The 19,867-nt window shown below is 44.0% G+C and overlaps 1 long non-coding RNA gene across 3 annotated transcripts in view; it reads left to right on the forward strand.

Annotated features, from left to right (window-relative positions):
* Positions 1–19,867, forward strand: part of LOC133479175 (uncharacterized) — a 68,329-nt gene that overhangs the window by 3,862 nt on the left and 44,600 nt on the right. Inside the window, exons 1-3 of one of the 3 annotated variants that reach the window (XR_009788859.1) lie at positions 11,300–12,130; positions 14,154–14,263; positions 15,454–16,721. This is a non-coding gene — a long non-coding RNA (uncharacterized LOC133479175). Of the gene's footprint in view, positions 1–11,299; positions 12,131–13,069; positions 14,264–15,453; positions 16,722–19,867 lie in introns of those variants that run through there. The other 2 variants (XR_009788860.1, XR_009788858.1) reach the window with 2 other exon arrangements.

Raw genomic sequence — 19,867 nt, forward strand, 5'->3', positions numbered from 1 at the left:
ACACAAACACACACAATTGTAAATCTCTCTCACATCCGACTGATTGTGGCCTAAATTCACACTGGACATGAAAGTTTTTTTTTTTTTTAACGAGGGTTTCTGTCGTTTTTGTACTGAAGTACATTTCACAGCCAGTACTTTTTTTAAAAATTTAATTAGATTTTTTTTTTTTTTTAACTTTTTCTCAAGAAAGGAGTTGAATCAGTACTGACCATTTTTTTTTCGACGCAAGTATCTGTACTTCTACTTCAGTAGAGATTGTGAGTACCTTTGCCACCTCTTGTCGATGGTGTGTGTGTGTGTGTGTGTGTGTGTGTGTGTGTGTTGGTGAAGTGGGTTGCAGCTGTGCGCGTGCTTGTCCGTGTCTGTGCAAATAAAGGGTGCAAGGTCCAGAGTGAGAGCAGGGAGGGGGTAAATACAGGTTGGGAAGTGTCGAAGCATAACATTTCTCTGCCTCACTGTCCACCCGATCACTCCTCCTGTCCTCCGCCCCTCTGTTGCCGGGCCAGACGCGCAAGCAACAGCAATTTGTGCGATTTCACAGCTCAGCGGATCCCTAAAACTCTTGACAGCCGCGCGCTGGCGTGGCTCTGACGGGGCGGCGCCAGGATGCGGCGGCAGCGAGTTGGCGGGTGAGCCGTGGAAAGAATGAGGGAGGAGTGTTGTGATGGAGGAGCAGACTAGACGGGTATGTTGGAAATTGAAAATGGAACAACAGTCGAGGGGGTCACAACATCAGCTTGTGTTTCCATGGGAAAGTGTCGCTGAAATCAATTTAAGCGTCAATGTAGAACTTTTAGACAGTTGCTACCGCGTAAGCCGTTTTTCCTATCGGAAATAACAAATGGAAATCAAACTCAAACAAACCTTTGGTAACTGTACAGACAATGTTTAAAAACACATTTTAACAACTGTCAAGCAGTGTAAAAGGAAGTTAACTGCTCTTAACTCATTCACTGCTGTGCCCGTTTAACATATGTTTTTTTTTTTAACTGGAATCAAACCGTTTACTCCACCAAATGTGTAGAAAAAACAAAGCGTATAAGGACATATGAACACACAGATGTAAAGGTGAACTTCATCCATCCATCCATTTTCCTTCCCTTATCCGAGGTCGGGTCACGGGGGCAGCAGCTGAAGCGGGGAAGACCGGACTGCCCTCTCGCCAGCCATTTTGCCTCGCTCTACCGGGGGGGGGGGGGGGGGGGGGGGGGGGGTTGATGTTCATTTGAACATAAACAAATAATTAAATGTATAACAACGTGGGCTAAATAATGGATCCTCCCCTTCTGCTTGCTCCTGTTATTTTGTATTTGTTATGCTTGTTTGAAAACAATAAAAAACAAAATCACCCCCCCCCCCAAAAAAAAAAAAGCTGTGGTATAGCATTGGTGCAAATGTTGAACGGTGACTAAGTGGGGGAACACGGTATGTCCTATTTCAAGGGCCAGCGACCAAAGAGGGGGTGGGGCTCGTGTGTGGAGGGCGACCCCGAAGGAAGATGCGGAACAAAGCGGCGGAGATAGCGGCAGATATTCCCCCATTCAAGGGTTCTTGTGATAAGAGACATCACCCGAGTGATGTGTTTTGAGTGCGGGGTCAAGAGAGGGTTCGAGACGAGCGGTGGGTGGAAGTGTGCGATGGGATGGTGGTCGGGGAGGGGGGAGGGGGGAGGGGGACGGGGGCGGGGGGAATCAGGACATCTGTTGGGGCTTTGGAGAGGTCAACCACGGGACAGGAACCCGTCTTAATCCTCCCAGCTGGGCCCGCAGGAGAGGATTTGGACCCGCGTTCGCTCGCTGGCTCTCAAACAGCCGAACCCACAACACAAGCTAATTGAGCCGCGCCGCGCTGCGCTGGCATCGCGCCACTTCCATGTAAAGCCCTGCGCCGTGTCACCGCTCGCAGCGGAAAATCTCTTTACTGTCTCACTAAGAACGTTACCAATACCTGGATTGGACGTTAGCCAACTGAGAGTCACGTCGTCACTGCTAACTGTTAGCATCTCAAATTGCGAACTGAAGACCAGGACAAGACCAAGACGTTTGAGAGTCGAGACCGAGTTAACACAAAGACCGAGACAACCCGAGACCACGACAAGATCGAGACCGAAGCAAGACGAGACCATGACAAGATCATCCTTTTTCTTCGCGGGGGGGGCAGCAGCTTTAGCAGGGAAGCCTAGACTTCCCTCTCCCCAGCCACTTCGTCCAGCTCTTCCGGGAGATGCTCATTTAAACATAAAAAAAGAAGAATAATTCAACATACATATGTTTGTCAGTAAATGCATCAAAAAAATGTAAATACAAATGTTTTCTTAGTAGATAATACTAAGACTATAAATAATTACAAAATAATTAAAATTTATACAAAATTGAAAAATCTAAATCTGTGTGTTCTCACTAAATGCATAATTATATTTTCATTTAAAATTTTATAAGTAAAATGTGTTCTGCGTAAATAATACATTCTTTTGAAAAAATAATAATGAATATAAATAACAATAACAGTAATTTGTCAGTAAATATGGCATGAATCTTTTTTTGTTTACATTTAACAAATAGAATATTAGAAATAAAAAAACATACATATTTTCCAGTAAATGCACGAAATTATTATTATGATTTTGTCCATTATTTGAAAAAAATAGATAAGAATCTGGAAATAATACATTGAGCGTATTTATTCAGATATTTATTTTTAAAAAAACTATTTAAAAATACAAAATATAAATATATATTCTTAGTAATTGCGCAATATTTTTTTAAATTTGAAAACGTACATGAAATTTGTCCTGAGTAAATAAAATCTTTGATTTGTATAATAAATATGAATTAACAAAAAAGTGGTAATTTCTCAGTAAATAATGCATGAATCTTTTATTTACAATTTTTATCTAAAAAATAGAAAATATTAAAAAGTCCCCAAAAATATAATTCTCAATACATGCATGTCTATTGATGGCATACTACCGTATGTATCTGGTATGTTATCTTTTGAAGGTGTACAATTTGATGCTCGTTACATTTGTTCGACCTTGGCAGAGGTCCATTCTCGTATTCATACGGGACCCCTGAGAACGGCCCCTCCCCCTCCCAAACATTAGCATACAGGGCCGAGGGGGTCAAGTGAAGGTTCTCTTCCCGATCGGCCAACTGGAAAAGTCCCAGGTTCGGAGGTCACGGCTAAGCCGCCCTATTGGCCGACAGATCGGACGAGTCAAATTAGCCCCCCCCCCGCCCGCTGATCCGCTCTCAGCGGGCCGCCCGTAAAGCGTCAGATGAGGTGCATGTGTGCACATCTTGTACTTGGCGCAAGTCGTGACGTCAACTTGCTCGCCCTGCCTCCATAGCGTGAAAAACCTTCTGTCCGTCCGCGGCGACCTTGCGCGTCCACCAGCGTTTCGTAAGCACTGATTTATCCGCCAAATAAATTTCTCAGCGCCGTCGGAATGCGCTTAAGGTGGGGGGCCGTGGACTAGGTCAAAATGGCAGCTCGTGAATTTAAACCGCAAAAAAAAAAAGGAGGCGGCGAAGGAGGAAGACAGCAGCATTTAAAAAGTACAACATGTACAACGTGTACAACGTGAACTGCGATTCGCCGATTGCGGGGCTAAAGAAGAAGAACATTGCGTTCGCTACGCCAAGTTGAGTCACATCTAAGATTAATCCCATCATATTGGAAATGAATAAAGCAAAATGTAAATGTTCCTAAATGACTGTAATAAATGGAAAAAAAACACAAATGCTTCACCAAGACTTCATTATCTGATCATGTAACAGCATATTCTACTAAATTTCCATTAAAATAAACCAATATACCAATCATATTCTATTCGCTACGTAGCTTGCCGAACATTACAATTCTAAACCCTGCATTGTTGCTTTACAAAGTGGCATTGCCACCTACTGCTCTGGCATGCACATGACAGTGTCTTCAATGTCATTTGTATGCGAACATTTTCAAACACGCGAAAGAAAAAAAACATTGGTTGTGGTCATGTGAGCATGGACGTAGTTGCAGCTTAACCGTAAACCCACAAACTGCTGTTGTCGTAAAGTTGCTTTATGCTGTTAATGTGAGAAACCTACCTTGCGTCAGATTTTTTATTTTTTTTGGGAAGAAATAACGAGCCCCGTTTGGCAATGAAATGTGACTGAAATCATGTGAGTAATCCTCCAAAGAGAGGGCAAACCAAGAGCAAAAACACCAGGCCACATGCTACATCCCTTTACCAAATTTGGGGAAAAAGGCTTTTTTTTTTTTTTTCTTTCAGTATAATCCTGCAAACAGACCAAACAACTCTTTGGTGGAATTATGGAATTAACAAATAGCACTCGGAGTTATTGGCCTCGGACTTTGTGCTTTTATGACACTGAGATGGTGTGTGCGTGTGTGTCTGTGAGCCACACGGTTCATGTTTATGGCCGTAAATTGCACCGGCGGGGCTCATTTATCTCCCTTTTTAAAAGGTTTTTGTAGCGTGATGGGAGTTCTCAGACTATTTTCAAGCAGGGCTTTGGTTACAAAAACACTTTTTCATGGGGCACTAAAAATGATGAACACTAGTAGATTTTGATTTTAATCACACTGGGTCATGTTTATCGAGTATACAGAACCGCCGCTTATCGCCTTTGGTGAAAAGCCGCGATATAGAGAGACCATATCATTTTCGAAAATATTATTTTCCTCTTTACATATGCTTCAAACACATTGAAACTTATTAAAACACATTTTAAGTGATTAAAAATCACTCGAAAAAAGTATTCCTTAGCGCCTGTTTTCAAGAACAGACGCTCTTCTCGCTCATAATTCGGCTGCATCTCTTCCAGTGGAGCTCAGTGCTGCCTCCCTAGCATGTTATGGCACAATGTGGTACTACACAGAAAGTGTGCAACTCTAAATTAGGACCTGCCCGTCCGTATACTGTAACCCCCCCACAAAAAAAAAAAAACGATCGCTGAAAAATCATCGATATAGCCGTGCTTGACTGTGTACTTGCACTATGAAGGAGTTGAATGGGATCAATACTTGATCTGATGAACAGCCACGCTTGCTTTGCTTTCATTTTCAATGCTTGCCTGCCTTGCAAATAACAATTACTTGCCAAGCGAAGCACAATGCAAATTGATACAGCGCGCCATCTACATGTGGACGGAAATCAATAACCAGGTATCGTTTGTCTTTTCAACTATTTGTAAACACCCAAACTAACATCATGCTAAGATTTTTCTCTATTGGAAGTCATGATAATAATTCACTCTGGGAACAAAATTCTCAACACAAAGCCTTTGTTAACTGTACAGGCAAGTAACGCAACAATTTTAACTCTCGTACAATTTCAAAAATAAGTTAACCATTGTAGAAGGTAGAAAAAAAAAAAGCCTGGATCTCAACTTAGACAATAAGTAACACTGGAATAGTCGTCACAAAAAGCCAGAGAAGAAGCAAAACTCAGAGTTAATCTGTGGATGCTCGTAAAATTTTGAATGTAATGGAACTCGATAAGTGCCGTTTTAATTTTGTCAAATCCTGCTAACTAACCTATTAATTAACGAACTAACTAACTAAAGTCAGTACTTGAATCGCTCTGACCAACCAATCAGAAGACGGGAAATGCTGACGTTATCGAGGGCCAGCGAGAGAACAAATCGGAAATGTGATTGATTAAAGAAACAGTCCCATTGCTCATCGAGTTGATTGTGAAGGTGGTGGACAGATTACATTGACATGGCAACACAGAGACTTGAATCCGATTGGACAAAAACACCTAACATCCACAAACATGCACTGCGAGCATCAGAGAGAAATGCTACCAAATGAGCAGACTGCTGGGAATAAATGAAGCCTTAATTGTAAATGTGGATCAGTGCTTGTGATTGTATTCAGGCAAGAAAAGAAGGCCTTTGTGGCCCCATCCTACAGCAAGTTGACATTTCCTGGCAACGCCATCATTCAGACGCGGCAAAAAAAAGCGTCAATCCTTTCATTTTGGTAACAACCCTCCTCCTCCTCGCCCGTCTCGGGGAGATGGATGAGCGTCGTCGACGGTGGGTTCGGGTTCAGGCGGCGTGACCCGCGAAGCCGTCCATTGCCAAGGGCGAGGAAATAGGCCAGATTAAAGAGCTTGTAAATAATGGCCCATAAACATCTGCCCGTTAGCCGACCCAATCCATCTCGCGCTCCCCATCTGTTCGCCTCCTTTTTCTCCCGCCGCACGCCTTGAATGCATCATCCCCAGCAAACTCGCTCCAACCCAAACAAACACTTGTATTGACCCACGGGTCATGTACAGTTCATTTATGACCCCCCCCCATCGCCTCCACAGCCCCCATGACTCAACCCAAAGACAACAATGGGGGAGCATTGCTCTCATTTTCCTTCCTTGGGTTTGCTTCCATTACATAAAATAAAAATGTCAGTTAGTTAGTCAGTTAAGTTAGATAGTTAGTTAGAAAAGTTAAGACAAAATTGTGACGGCAGTTGGTAAATTGATGATTAGCAGGATGCAGCAAGTAACTAACTGACCTTAGCTAGTTTGTTGGTTGGTTGGCAATTTGCAGGATGCAGGATTAGACAAAGTAAGTTACTTTGCTGGACCTATATTAGCGGGATGCAGAATTACAGGAAACGGAAACGGCAATAAGATTTAGAGTTAGTTAGTCAGTTAGTTAGTTAGGATAGGACAAAAAGATGCAGTTAGTTGATGATTAGCAAAATGCAGGATTCTAGAAACATCTAAATGGCAGTTAATTAGCTACTTAGTCAATTACCAGGATTGGACAAAATGAAAATGGCAGTCAGCTAGTTATTTGGCTCCTTAGTTAGTCAGTTAGTTAGCGGGACGTAAATCAGCGGGAGACGGTATTGCAGGAAATGGAAACGGGAATAAGCTAGTTGGTTCACTACGTAGTTCGCAAGACAACAGTGGGGGCGGGTTGGTTGGTTTTATTTCCCTTCCTTGAGTTTCCTTTTACTTTTTGTGTTCTATTATCGCTAGCAAGTAGCTAATGATTAGAGTTGCGGGCCTCCCTGACCTTGTAGTGATTAGGCGCGTTTCATGTCAGCTTCTCGGCTGCCATCCGCTCCCCCGCGATTCGCGTGGGTACCGGCCGCTGGCAGGTTGGGTTCGTGTCGACGGACCCCTGGTACCGGCGCTGCGCCGGTGCCAAACTGCAGGTGGCAAATGAGCGCAAACAAAGGCTAATTGGTTCGGCCGCCTCACGTCGGCCTTTTATGTGGCGTCCAAACTTTGAGCGGCCATTGCGTAAGTGTTCGTCCAAATGTTACCAGTAAGCTTTTATTTAATTCTGTGCTGGCGGAGCGTGGTACGCGCAACCCTTGGCATTTATTAGGCTCCTCCTGGCACAATCCCGGTGGGAAAACTGGTGGTGCTTTGCTTAGTTAGTTAGTTACTTGGATAGTAGGATGATGATAAGCAGTATGCAGGATTTTGCTAAATAAAATGGCAGTTAGTTAGATAGTTTAGTTAGTTACAGGAGTACACTAAGTAAGTAGTTAAACTAGTTATTTCATCCTCATCCTACTGAATGACTAAGGAGCAAACTAACTGACATCTATCTATTGATCGGTTGACCGACCTGCCTACCTAGCTACCAACAAACCCACCAACCAATCTACCAATCTGCAACTGCCCATTTTGTTTTGTGAAATCCTGCATTTAGTTAGTTAGTTACTAAACCGAAAAGCGGATTGCACAAAATGAAAACGTCTGTCAGCAATTTAGGTAGGTACTGTGTTAGCTACTCCCCAATTAGTTATTTTGCCAACTATTGTTAACTATTGTCCAACTAACAAATGCCGAGCCTCTCGCTCTCTGCCGCCGGGCGGAGGTATGAAGCGGCGTGAGCACTTAATCCTGTGGAGAGGTCGGGCGAGGAGAGGAAGAGGAAGGCGTTATACACTCGTGCAGCGATGAAGTCGTGATGAAGAGGCCACTCAAGCGCTCGTCAGATGCTCCACTCTCCCGTCCGCCTTCTCCGCTTTTTCGTTTTAATTCGGCGTGCGGCGGCGGCCGAGGGCGATCGGGCCCTCCGCACCGCTCTCCTTCATCTCCTGCGGGCGCACTTGAGCCTAATTCTCCCATCTGCTCCTCGGTGAATATTAGCCCACTCGGCGTGGAGATCGATCCGAGGTTAAAAGCTTGCGAGACCTTGGCTTGAGTGCGCGTTGCCAGGCAACGGCCATGTCCCCCCCCCCCGTGGCCCCCCTTTTATCCAGACTCGTCCGACCACCAGGGGCAAGAATAAAGCGGGTGTCCGCACGGTGTGCCTCAATCACATAATTGACGACGATTCACATTTTTGCTTTTTTCAACAAAAAAAAAAATTATTTTATCCCCAGCTAGTCACTGAAGAACGCAGCTTTTGCGGTTTTTGTACTCTTTTGTGAAACAACTCAAAATGCCAGAAGATACCGTTCAAGCGTCTCAATAGGAAAGTAGTACTTGGTGTCAAGGAAGCACAGTGGAACCCCGCATCGTTGTAATTCGGCATTTGCAAACTCACCTATTGACTGATTGTTTTTTAATTTTTTTACCTATCCCACATTATTTGCAAAACCCCCTTATTCACGTTTGTTTTGACCCGATCCACACATATTTTCTTTTTTTTCTTTCTTTTCAATTTCATGTGACGGGGGGGGGAAAAAAAAAACATCAACTTGCTAACTAACTAGCTAACTAGCATTTTCATTTCTTGTAACCCTGATAATCACCAACTAGCTAACTAGCTAGCTACCGTTTTCCTTTCTTGTTATCCCCTGCAAATCACCAACTAGCTAAGTATCTTACTAACTAGCTAAGTGCCATTTTCATTTTTTTGTAATCCCACTTTGTTTTTTGTGAGCGCTGTTTGTAAACGGTTGTGAGTCTGAAGGTCATGGGGGGCACAAGGTACCATCCCCAGCCTTGATTTCCATCCCCATCAGTGTTTGCAACCCCCCTCGCTTCACTCTTTCTCCCTGACGCGGTGACCTTAACCCCCAGACCTCCATGCGGCGGGGTCACTTAACCTTGAACCCAATTACAAGATAAGGTTACTTAAGCGTGACCTGACGTTTAAATGGCACAGGCTCAGAGACAAAAAAAGCTGATACGCCTCTCGCTTAATTCGCTCGGCCATAAAGAAGACGGCCGCCGTGGCCGCCGCCGCCGCTTCGATTTCTCATGCAAAGTGCGACTCAGCAATATGCAGCCCCGATAAGATGGCCGCTACGCTGCCAGGTGCTTGAACCCGCATGAATTTGTTTTTATTAAGTACATGACTCAATATCAATACCGTGACGAAAGGCTTGTATTAAACTAAGCTGATGTCATTGGCTACGTTGGTCATTGCTTACCTCCTCGACAACATTTGAAATAGACCAGCATGGATTTTCTTTCAAAGATGGTTCGATCTTAACCCAGCGGCAAAAAAAAAAAAGCTCAGACGAGTCATCGTGACAGCACGCACGAAAAAGTCTCAAGGACCCGTGTCCGAAAGTGAAAAAGTTTGACATGTTAGTTTGAAGCAGTCATTTTTGGGTGAATTCCAGGGCTTGTACTTTGACAAATTCTTACGAGGGTATAGAACCAAATGAGATCCAATCAGAAGCAAATATCCTAGACCGATTGGCGAAAAACATCTTGGTGTCAAATACACTGTCTAATGTGGGTGGAGCATGGCCTCAAAGTTTTTATTTTGGGGATTCTTGGGGGGGGAAAAAAAAAAAAAAATTGCCCCTGACACTAGTTTCATTCATCGACATGAAATTGGGTGGCCCTGTCTATCATGACAGGGAGCACGAAAAATGTCTGAAGGCCCAAAATTGAACAGGAAGTTGACCGTTTTGGGTTAAATCAGTCATTTGAAGCAAACTCCACAAGTCGTACTTTTTACAAACTCCTACTGGGGAATTCGCTCAAATGAGGACAATCAGAAGCAGCTCTCCTTGACACATGGACAGCGCTAAACTGCAAAAAAATATGCATCGATCTTGTCATTTCTGTCATTTCTTTTCCATTCATCCATACAATGCAGTGAAAAGGTTTTGGCCCCCTTCTCTAATTCTGAACTTTGTGCATAGTTTCCCCACTTCAATGTTTAAGAACATCAAACAAATGTAACTATCAGACAAATATAACCCAAGTGAATTTCAAATGCTGTTTTTAAATGGAGATTTCATTCATTAGGGGGGGGTGTTCAAAGTGACCTGCCCTATGTGTAAAGGTAATTACCCCCCTTGTTAAATCATTAATTCATTATGGCTAATCAGTTAATTATCACTGATAAGACTCCAGACCTGTTCAATCGAGAAATCATTTAAACAGAACCTGTCTGACCAAATCAAGTCGGACAAAAAATTGGAAAAAGCTGCAACCAAATGGCACGATCCCAAAAAATTCCAGAACAGGTGAGAAATAAAATAATTGACATCTATCAGTCTGGAAAGGGTGACAAAGCCATTTCTATTCCAGCGAATCATGGAACACTGGTGAACCTTCCCAGGAGTGGCCGGCCTGCAAAGATTACCCCAAAAGAACAGCAATGACTCATCCAGGAGGCCGCAAAGGAACTCAGGACAACTTCTGAAGAACTGCAGGCCTCCTTGGCCTCAGTTAAGGTCGGTTTTCATGACAAAACAATAAGGAAGAGACTGGGCAAAAATGGCATCCGTGGCAGAGTTCCAAGGCCAAAACCACTGCTGACCAAAAAGAACACAACGTCTCATCTTACTTTTGCAAAAAAAACAAACAAACAAAACAAAAACATCCGAATGATTCCCAAGACTTTAGGGAGAGTATTATATGGACTGACGAGATGAAAGTTGAGCTTTTTGGAAGATGTGTGTCTCGGTTCATCTGGCGTAAATGTAGCACAGCAACATCACACCAACAGTCGTGGTGGTAGTGTGATGGTCTTGGGCTGCTTTGCTAGTTCAGGACTTGGACAACTTGCTGTGATTGATGGAACCGTGAATTCTGCTCTTTCACAGAAAATCCTGAAGTTGCGGAAAGACTCATTGGCAGTTGTCGACAACGCTTGGTTTCAATTGTTGCTGCTGAGGATAGCCCAACCAGTTCTTGGGTTTAGGGGGCCATTACTATTTCACATAGGGCCATGGTTTTTTTTCATAATGAATGAATTGACCATTTAAAAACAGCATTTTTAGTTCACTTGGGTTATATTTGTCTGATATTCACATTTGTTTGATGATCTTACACAAAGTGGGGAAATTGTGCAAAAGTATAAGAATTTGAGAAGCGAGCCGATGCGCTTTCTGGGCACTGTACGTTTTCTGTAGTGCTGGGTGGGCTGGAGCCCGTCGCAGGGCGCATATACTCAAACAGGCATTCACACTCACTTCGGCACACATGAACAATTTCGACTCTTAAATTATCCTTTTTTTTGTGTGCCATGAATAGGCTCAGTGTTAATCCCTTTTCTTTAGATTAATTTAAAACACGTTGCGTAGATTAGCCTCAGAGCTTCTGTTGTGAAAATGTAATTTGAAGGGAAATAATATCACCTTCACGTTGACGGCTGGCCTCAAATAAAGCGAGGATAAACGTCGACAGTTGATTCTGTCATCATTTTGGACTGATGGCGTACCGACCGAGCAGCTGTGTCCTGTCTGCTCACTCATGCACGCTCACACACACACACACAGACACACACAACAAATCTAACCAAAATATTGACTTGCATCTTAATCACTGATTTTCCATACACATAGCTTAACTCCCTAGGAATGCAAATCCTTGGGGGGATTATTTTTACATTTCCTGTTGTTTTAAGGGTCATCCCACACTTTGACCGACACATACTCACAGGCATGATTTGATTCTCTCTACTCTTTGGAAACGTCAACTATTACAGGAGCTTAGTTAGGATCTTCTCTGCCTCTTCTTCTTCTTGCTCTTAATTACGCTGCATCTTTTCCAGAAGCGTTAAAAATCAGCAATCCAGCGACCAATGGACTGCGATGCAATTCGGGGGCTCGCTGTACACATTTTGCCGTGATTGATCGGTCTTCTCTGGCGCCCGATTCTGCGCTCCGATGCCGTCCGGCTCGTTGAAGTCGGCCCGGTTGGCTCGAAACCAGCTGGGATAATGCGGCACCGGAAAAGGTAGGGAGTTGAACACAAGACCCAGACGGGACACACATGATTTCAATTTCCGGCATGCGTTTTTTTTTTTTTTTTTTTTTTTTTAGAAGTTTCCTGTTATAATAGACATGTCCACCCAAACCAAACCAAAATGGCTGACTTCCTGTCGGATTTCGGACATGGGTCCTTGAGACTTTTTCGCGCGTCCTATAATGATAGACATGAGCGCACGATTTTGTGAGGATTTATTCTAACTTTCCAGGGATGCTACTGAGTGAGTTTTGGGGGCGTTGTGTTCCCCGTCCCCTAAAATGCATTCTATAATTATTAACCTACAGAAGAACCAGATTTATAAAGCCTTTTTGTGTAATGGAATCAGGAATGACTTTTCTTTATTTTTGTCAAACGTACAGTGTATGCTGTATATTAAAACCTGGTTTTCCACATCATTAACCTGCACACTCGGTTTGTTTTACTCCTCACATTAAAAATGAATGAACAGATGAATGAATGATTTAAACAAACATACGGTGCTCTTACCGGTGTGTATTTATGCCAAAGTCTTGATAGTCGAGATAACAAAATGATCTAAAGAAAAAAAACGAATGACGAAAAATGCCTTGCGCACAAGAGGCTAAAAATAATGGCAAGTTTTAATACAGCCGGCTGATTCTGCCACAACCCGGGTCAAACCGGAGACAAACGATCAGCTGAGTGCTAAAAAGAGATGGGAGGCATGAGAGTACAGAGAGTGTGAGAGCGCGTGTGTGTGTGTGTAGTAGTAGTAGTAGGTGTGGGGACATATTGGGTGGGGGGGGGTGGGTGGTTGAGTGAGCAAGCGAGCAAGCGAATGAATCTGCTCTGGCTGTGGCCCGCTGACCGCCCGTTGAACCTCCCTCTGAACTCGAGATGAACCCTAAACTTGACGATCTACACTCGTGGATCTCCCGGTGAGCCTGGAGAGTGACACGCACGCGCGCGCACACACACACACACACACACACACACACACACACACACACACACGCTGCTGTGCTTACAGTCAATGCCCTTAGAGTGCAATCACACCTCATACATGCTCGATTTGAGAAGAATAGACATTACCTGGTCTTTGAATAGTGTCCCAACACTTTTGCACAGTGCGGCGAAGCCCTAAGTTAACTCGCCGGCGCAGTGTGGATTTACACATTTTAAGGCACCGAGACTGGCGCAAAAAAAGACCACGGCGCACGGATTGCCATTTTAAAGTCAAAAGGAGTTTCTTGGCAACCTCTCTTTTTGGCAGTTTCCAAAATTGCATCGGCTTTCCGTCGAAAATCTGCCGAGACATAACCAGGGAGCTGTCGATAGTTTTCAAATGATCAAATTGCATTTTTCATTCGTTGGACAAGGACTAACGATTCGATTCTGATTTGCTAGTCGTTTATTACTGTCAATGCGACAAATAGTGATGAAGGATTTAGATGCTGAGTCATTTGAAAAATTGTTTTACCCCTCCATATACTTCATACACATTTTAAAGTTATAAAAAAAACAACACTTTGAAACACTTTAGCGCTTGTCCTCGCTTTCTCAGTGTCAAGAAATGGGAGCCTATATTATAACATCACTTTGTGGAAACATAAAGAAGACTCTTGCTCGCACAGTTCTCTAAAAAAGAGGCAAAACATGCTTGCTTCAAGCTGTTTGAAGTTTCCTGTAAAACTGGCGCAGAAAACAAAAGACATTTCAATATTGTATATTTAAACATCAAAATGTTCAACCAAACCTTATCATTTTGTCGAATGAAAGTCCACTAGCTTAATGATAAGATATAATGCGAAAGGCCATTGAAGGGCAAATGTAAATTAGCAAAGATGATGGAAATCATAAACCGTCAATCAACTGTTACTTTAACGCACACGGAGCAGCATCACATACAAACAGAGCATCTTATCTTTAGCCGCAATGGAAATGGAAACAAATCAAGCAAAAGCTGGCATGTCATTACAAATCATTTTAAACATCGCATCTATACAAGTCTTTTTTTGTTTTTTTTCAACAGAAATGAAATCGAGGTCATTATTCCTGAAAGTCCAGAATAAGGTTCATGGTGAATCTGAAAGACTGCGAGTTGATCTCCAAGCAGTGAGTGGAAGCCCAGTGCAGTTCTTGGTAGGTGGCGCTGTCCCCAACATCTCCCCCACCTGCCCACCTGTCAATCACGCCGTCTCCGAGCCCAACGTCACTCGTCCTGACCTCAGGGGAGGCCCAAATCCAAACATCCCCCCCAACCCCCTTTGCTTTCTGGTGGTCTCTCCCGTCCAACGGCCGTCACCGCGACCACAGACATGATTTCCCAGACGCAGGCTAATCCCCTTCTTCTCATTAGAGGAGCTGACTTTTTTTTTTTAAACACGGATATTGACAATTGTTTGACCCTCGGTTTGCGCCAATTGACCGTCGGTAAAAAGTTCAGACAGCGGTCACGGACATCGATGCGCCGGCTGGGAGCTCTGATGGAACATCCAGTCCAGGTCCTTTTTTTTTTTTATTCAAAAAATAAAGCTAACACCACCATATGACAGCAAGTTTGAATACAATGATAACATTTCAATATATCATCACTGTCTCCAAAATGACTACTTCTCAGGAAATAATCCCCCCAAAAATAATACAATGTTGCTTGAGTTAGCAAACATGACATCATTGAAGTTGGTATTATGCCTTCTATTGTTGCGCAGCAACATCAACACAACCCGCAAATCAATAACTTTTCTAAACTCTATTCCAAAAGTCTAAGAGCCATGAGTGATGCAATACAACAACAACAAAAAAAAAAAAAGATGAGTTAATAGGCGGAAATGAATCTGCACGCATTGTGCTTCCTTCTGCACTGAAACATTACAACGATTCATTTTGAGAAAAACAAGCTCACTCAAATGAATGTCACCAAACTATTGGCACTCATTTTTGTCGCCTGTGTGGAGTTTGCATGTTGTCCCGTGCCCGCGTGGCTTTTCTCCGGGCACTCCGGTTTCCTCCCACATCCCAAAAACATGCACGCTAGGTTGATTGGCGACTCTAAATTGCGCGTAGGTGTGAATGTGAGTGTGAATAGTTGTTGTTTTTTTATCTGTGCCCTGCGATTGGCTGGCGACCGGTTCAGGAGTGTCGATTCTTGATGATGATCGGGCCAAATTGAAGCCCCCCCCCCCATCATGTGGGGTCTCTCTAATGTAAAGAATAAGCAGCCTACAGATGTCGTGGTGCGTATTTGGGGGGACTTGACTTTATGGCCGCCATGTTGTGTCCCATAAAGCGTAACAGAAGCCAGCTGGTAATTATTCCCCATGTTTTTATAGGCAAAGCGTCATTGTGGCCGACCGACGACTGGCGTCAAGCCGCCCTTGACCCTTCTGGCCGCCTGCAAATGGATGGCAGGGCGAAACCAAACGTGTTTGGATCTTTCAGTACGGCCCGCAGGGACAGCGGGAATTCTCCATTACGGATGTTCAGGTACTTTTCTTGAGAATGTATTTTTCTGTCAACGTTTGACTTTGACTCCCTCCTAAAAACATATCTGTACTTTCTACTGCTTGGTTTTTCAACGAGATGTTAAAAAGACAAATAAAGGGAAGTGAAGTCATCTTATTATCCGATAAAAGGATCTTGTGGTCCAAGGTGTGTTGAGAATGAATTGTCTGAAACAGATCGAGGCGACGGCGTCAAATATTAAACATGTCCACTATTTACGACGACTCGTGAGTCCTAACAAGTTAGTCCTGACTCCCGACTTCGTGCATCGAGACGTGAAACGGAAAGTAGCCAATCAAGACGCGACCTGACTGAGGAGCAAAGGAGCAGCCAAAACAACAACAAACTAGCACAAAACAGCAGCTGTTAGCATCATTTGGGCGTTCACCTCTATCTTGCTCGATGGATTATAAAGTCCAGGTTTTTTTCCACAGTTTTTTTTTTTTTTGTATTATTTCGAGATTTTTCGGTAAAAAAAAATTAATAAAAATAATCCCAAGACTAACATCATTCCCTGCTCTCGCGTGTCTTCTTCCATGTTGTGACTTGTATGTTTCTTCTTCTTCATTTTTGTTAGCCCACGTTTGGTCACGGGTGATTGTCTTGGAAGATCGGATTCTCGTTCGGGGGTGGAACAAAAACTTTCTGTGTGCGCGGTGTGCTGCGTTGACATTATCGCTCGTCATGTCAAACCCCATCCCCCAACCCCCGTTGAATCCGTCTGGCTGTCAGCTCAACACGAGACGGAACCCGACCCATTCCGCTCGCCGCTGACCTGTCCGTGACCCAACTCTGCACTCTGCCTTCCCTCCTCGCTCGCTGGGGGGAGAGAGTAGATCAAACGCTAACACAACTACTGTTACTGTGGCAAAGGGTGTGATTGTGTCGTGGTGTGTGTGTGCGCGCGCGTGGTGACTTTTTTGACACAATTGTGGAAGCCAGAGAACGCCGGTGGGCCAAAGGGCGACGGCGTACTTAGCCTGACTTCGACCGCTTTGCGACGGCCACCATTCAGACTAAAGGCCGGTCCATTAGGGACGGCGTGTTGGCTCGGGGCGGGGGCAAGTTGTGCACCAGGCGGGCGAAAAGCCAACGATTTGTGGATCATTGCTTCACACAGTGGCGTGTTCATTGTGTTCATTTGGTCCGCGGCGGTCAATTTGCCCGTGTTCGGGACCGTCGAAGGATATCAATGAAAACAAATTCAGCCCCTGAACTCACTTTTATTTAGTGACATGAAGTTGGGTCTGCATATATATCAGGATTGGACCCATAAAAAGGCCTCCAGAAGCCTCGCCCGAAAACACACAGGAAGTGTACTATATGTTTGAAGTGGCCATTTTATGCTGGAATTGTTCATTTCCAGGAGTGCTTCATAGGATAGCAGTAAAGTTGTTGTTGTTTTTTTTTAAAATTCATCCCCCGAAGCTGGTTTCCCTTGGCAACACGAAATGTGATCGTCATGACGGGTCATGAGTAGACTCCCAAAAAGTCTCCAGAAGCCATGTCCAAAAAGAGAAAGAAAAAAAGTTCACTTTCTGTTTGCAGCAGCCGTTTTCTCGTCACTTCCGCCATTTCCAGGAGTCCTTCAAAACATAGCAATCAAGTTGTTTTTTTTTTTTGAAAATTCTGCCTCCCTTAGCAACATGATATTTGATATGGATGTCTCATGAGGAAAATGCCTGAAAAGACACAGGAAGTCTGCCAATTTGGTTGGATGTGGACATTTTTGGGTCATTTTGTCCATTTCCAGGGGTGCTTCAAAAGATAGGAATGAAGTTTTAGCCCTCTCATCCTAATTTAGAGTTGCATGCCACCTTGTGCCACAATGTGCCAGGCGTCATATAAAATGATACTATAATGGCATATTTGTAAAATATGTAATTGCATGCGGCAATTAATAAGCGCCTGTCTGCTTCGGGGAGGCCATTTTGTGTGTGAAGACGTTAAATGACATAAAGCAACAACAACAGACGGCTCACATTGTTCGTGTGCAGCAAGTGGAATTGACAACACACACCGTACTGTACTGTACACGCTCACAAACACACACGCACACACAATCATCATCATCGTCAGCGGCAATTAGCGCAGCTGTGACCTCACACGTCCGGGTCAGCGCTTCGCAGCACAACGGAACAAAAGGAAAAGTTGTCCCGGAATGCGTGCTCCCAATTAGCGAGGGCGCTGCGCGGCGCGGCGCACAATGGCGCAGGTGAGAAGTTGGACGGGTCCGGGCGTCGCGCTTTCCACCCGCACAATGTGAGGACAACGCATCGCCTGTGACCCTCGCAGGCGATGCGTTGCGGAAGAGCCCCGCGCCTTTCAGAGCCTGCCAACGTGACGTAACACCGTGGAAATTGGGTTCTGGTAGTTTTTTCACATTTTCCCTCTTAATGAATCACATTGCGGTTGAATCCGCAATGTGAAATTCTCTTGTTTAATTTTAAAATAAACTTCGAGCCGGAGTGACAATAAAGCGCTTGAGCAAGGCACTTGGCTTCTTTTGAAGAGCGGTTGCCACCATGTAGCCCTCGTGACGCACATTTTTGCTTGCAACTCAAGACAAAAAAAAAAAACCAGCTCATGTCTGAAAAGATTAAGTATATAAGTAGTATATAGGTCAAAGCCCACCTTTCACACCGAGACGAGATGATCGTTATTTCAGTATTCATACTTTTTTATTTTTGTATTTTATTTTATTTTTTACACTTTTTTTGTTTGGTGTATGCGGTGAGATTTTCTCATGCAAAATGTGTGCCTCGTCTTATTATTAAGAAAAGAAGAAAATAATAACAATAACAACCCAGAACTAACCGGAACTCGAACCCTCAACCAGAACCCAATTACTAACACGCGAACCCACAACCTCTAAGCTAACACTAACCTCAACCAAATCCCCAACCTAACCGGTCGCACCAACCTGCTAACCTTACCCTTAAGCCCAACCTCCTTGAAAAGATAAAAATGAGGCTTATTTGTTTCCGTTTTGTTGAATTCAGCCCCTAAAGCCAGTGTCCCTTAACACCAGGATCCTTCTTCTATTTCCTGCCTGAAGTTACGTTGCGACAAACGAGACGGCAACATGACTCGCTGTTGATGGCGCACGTGCGCCCAGGTCAAAAAGCGTCACGGGACCCGCGCCCGCCCTCGGGGCACCTTCCAATCAAACTTCTTTCAGCCGCAATTACGTCGTCCTATTTGCACGATGGCGGGCCGCGCCCGGTCTAACGACATCCAGTCTGCACACGCGCGACGGCCGTTCACTTCGTGTCGCATGCAGCTGAAAAATGTGGCACAAATAATGACATTTAGACTCATTATGCAGTTGAGCAACGATACATATTTGTATACAGTAGACAGTAATCCTCTGCATATTTGTGGTTCACCAACTGGATTATTATTTTCTGTGAAAAACTCACCCATTTGCATTCTGTGTGGTCTTTCTGAAATGCCACAAGAGGGCACCAAAACCCCTGTCTAAAAGGGAAAGTAGTACTGCACCTACCCTTTTTTTTTTTTTTTCAATCACAGAATAGAGACCTTCATTCCGTGCAACCAAAGTCTGCTAGCTTAATGCTAAACTATAATGCGAAATCCCATGGACAGGCTAACGGAAATGAGCATAGAAGTAGTAAGTATAAACGTTCAAACAATTGCTACTTGAACACACGCGCACAGATTATTTCTCTAGATTATAAATATTGTAGCAAATCTCCCGCCATAAAGTTCGCTGTACTTGTCACTTGAGTGTGTTATGTGCATGTTCTTTTTTTTCCCACCCTGCATGCGCTACGTTATTGCTCGATTTCCGCTGCGTTGATTTGTTTCATACAACTGGGATACATAAACGGGAATAAATCATACTGTAAATTATGGGTTGTTGCGTTTTGTTTTGTTTTTTTCTCGGAGAAACAACGTCGTCAAGCGTGAGCCGTCGTGGTTGTTATTTGTCGGCCCGTTATGACACTTGCCCGCCAAAGCAAAACACTCAATAAAGCCCGGGGGCCATGTGAACATGACTTAGTGGGTCAAACGCAGCCTGCAGACAACACACATGCATTCGAGCATGTGCTCGTGTGTGTGTGTGTGTGTGTGTGTGTTTGTGTACGCGTGCGTGGGTGCGCGCGTGTGTGTGTGTGTGTGTGCAGAAGCAGAAGGCACTAAAAATAAACCATCTGAAATATTTAACTTAGTGACCCAGAAAGGCGCCCCAGCGTAATCGCATGTTTGTACAAGCCG

The sequence above is a fragment of the Phyllopteryx taeniolatus genome, chromosome 6, assembly GCF_024500385.1.
Source record: "Phyllopteryx taeniolatus isolate TA_2022b chromosome 6, UOR_Ptae_1.2, whole genome shotgun sequence".
Taxonomy (NCBI): Eukaryota; Metazoa; Chordata; class Actinopteri; order Syngnathiformes; family Syngnathidae; genus Phyllopteryx; species Phyllopteryx taeniolatus.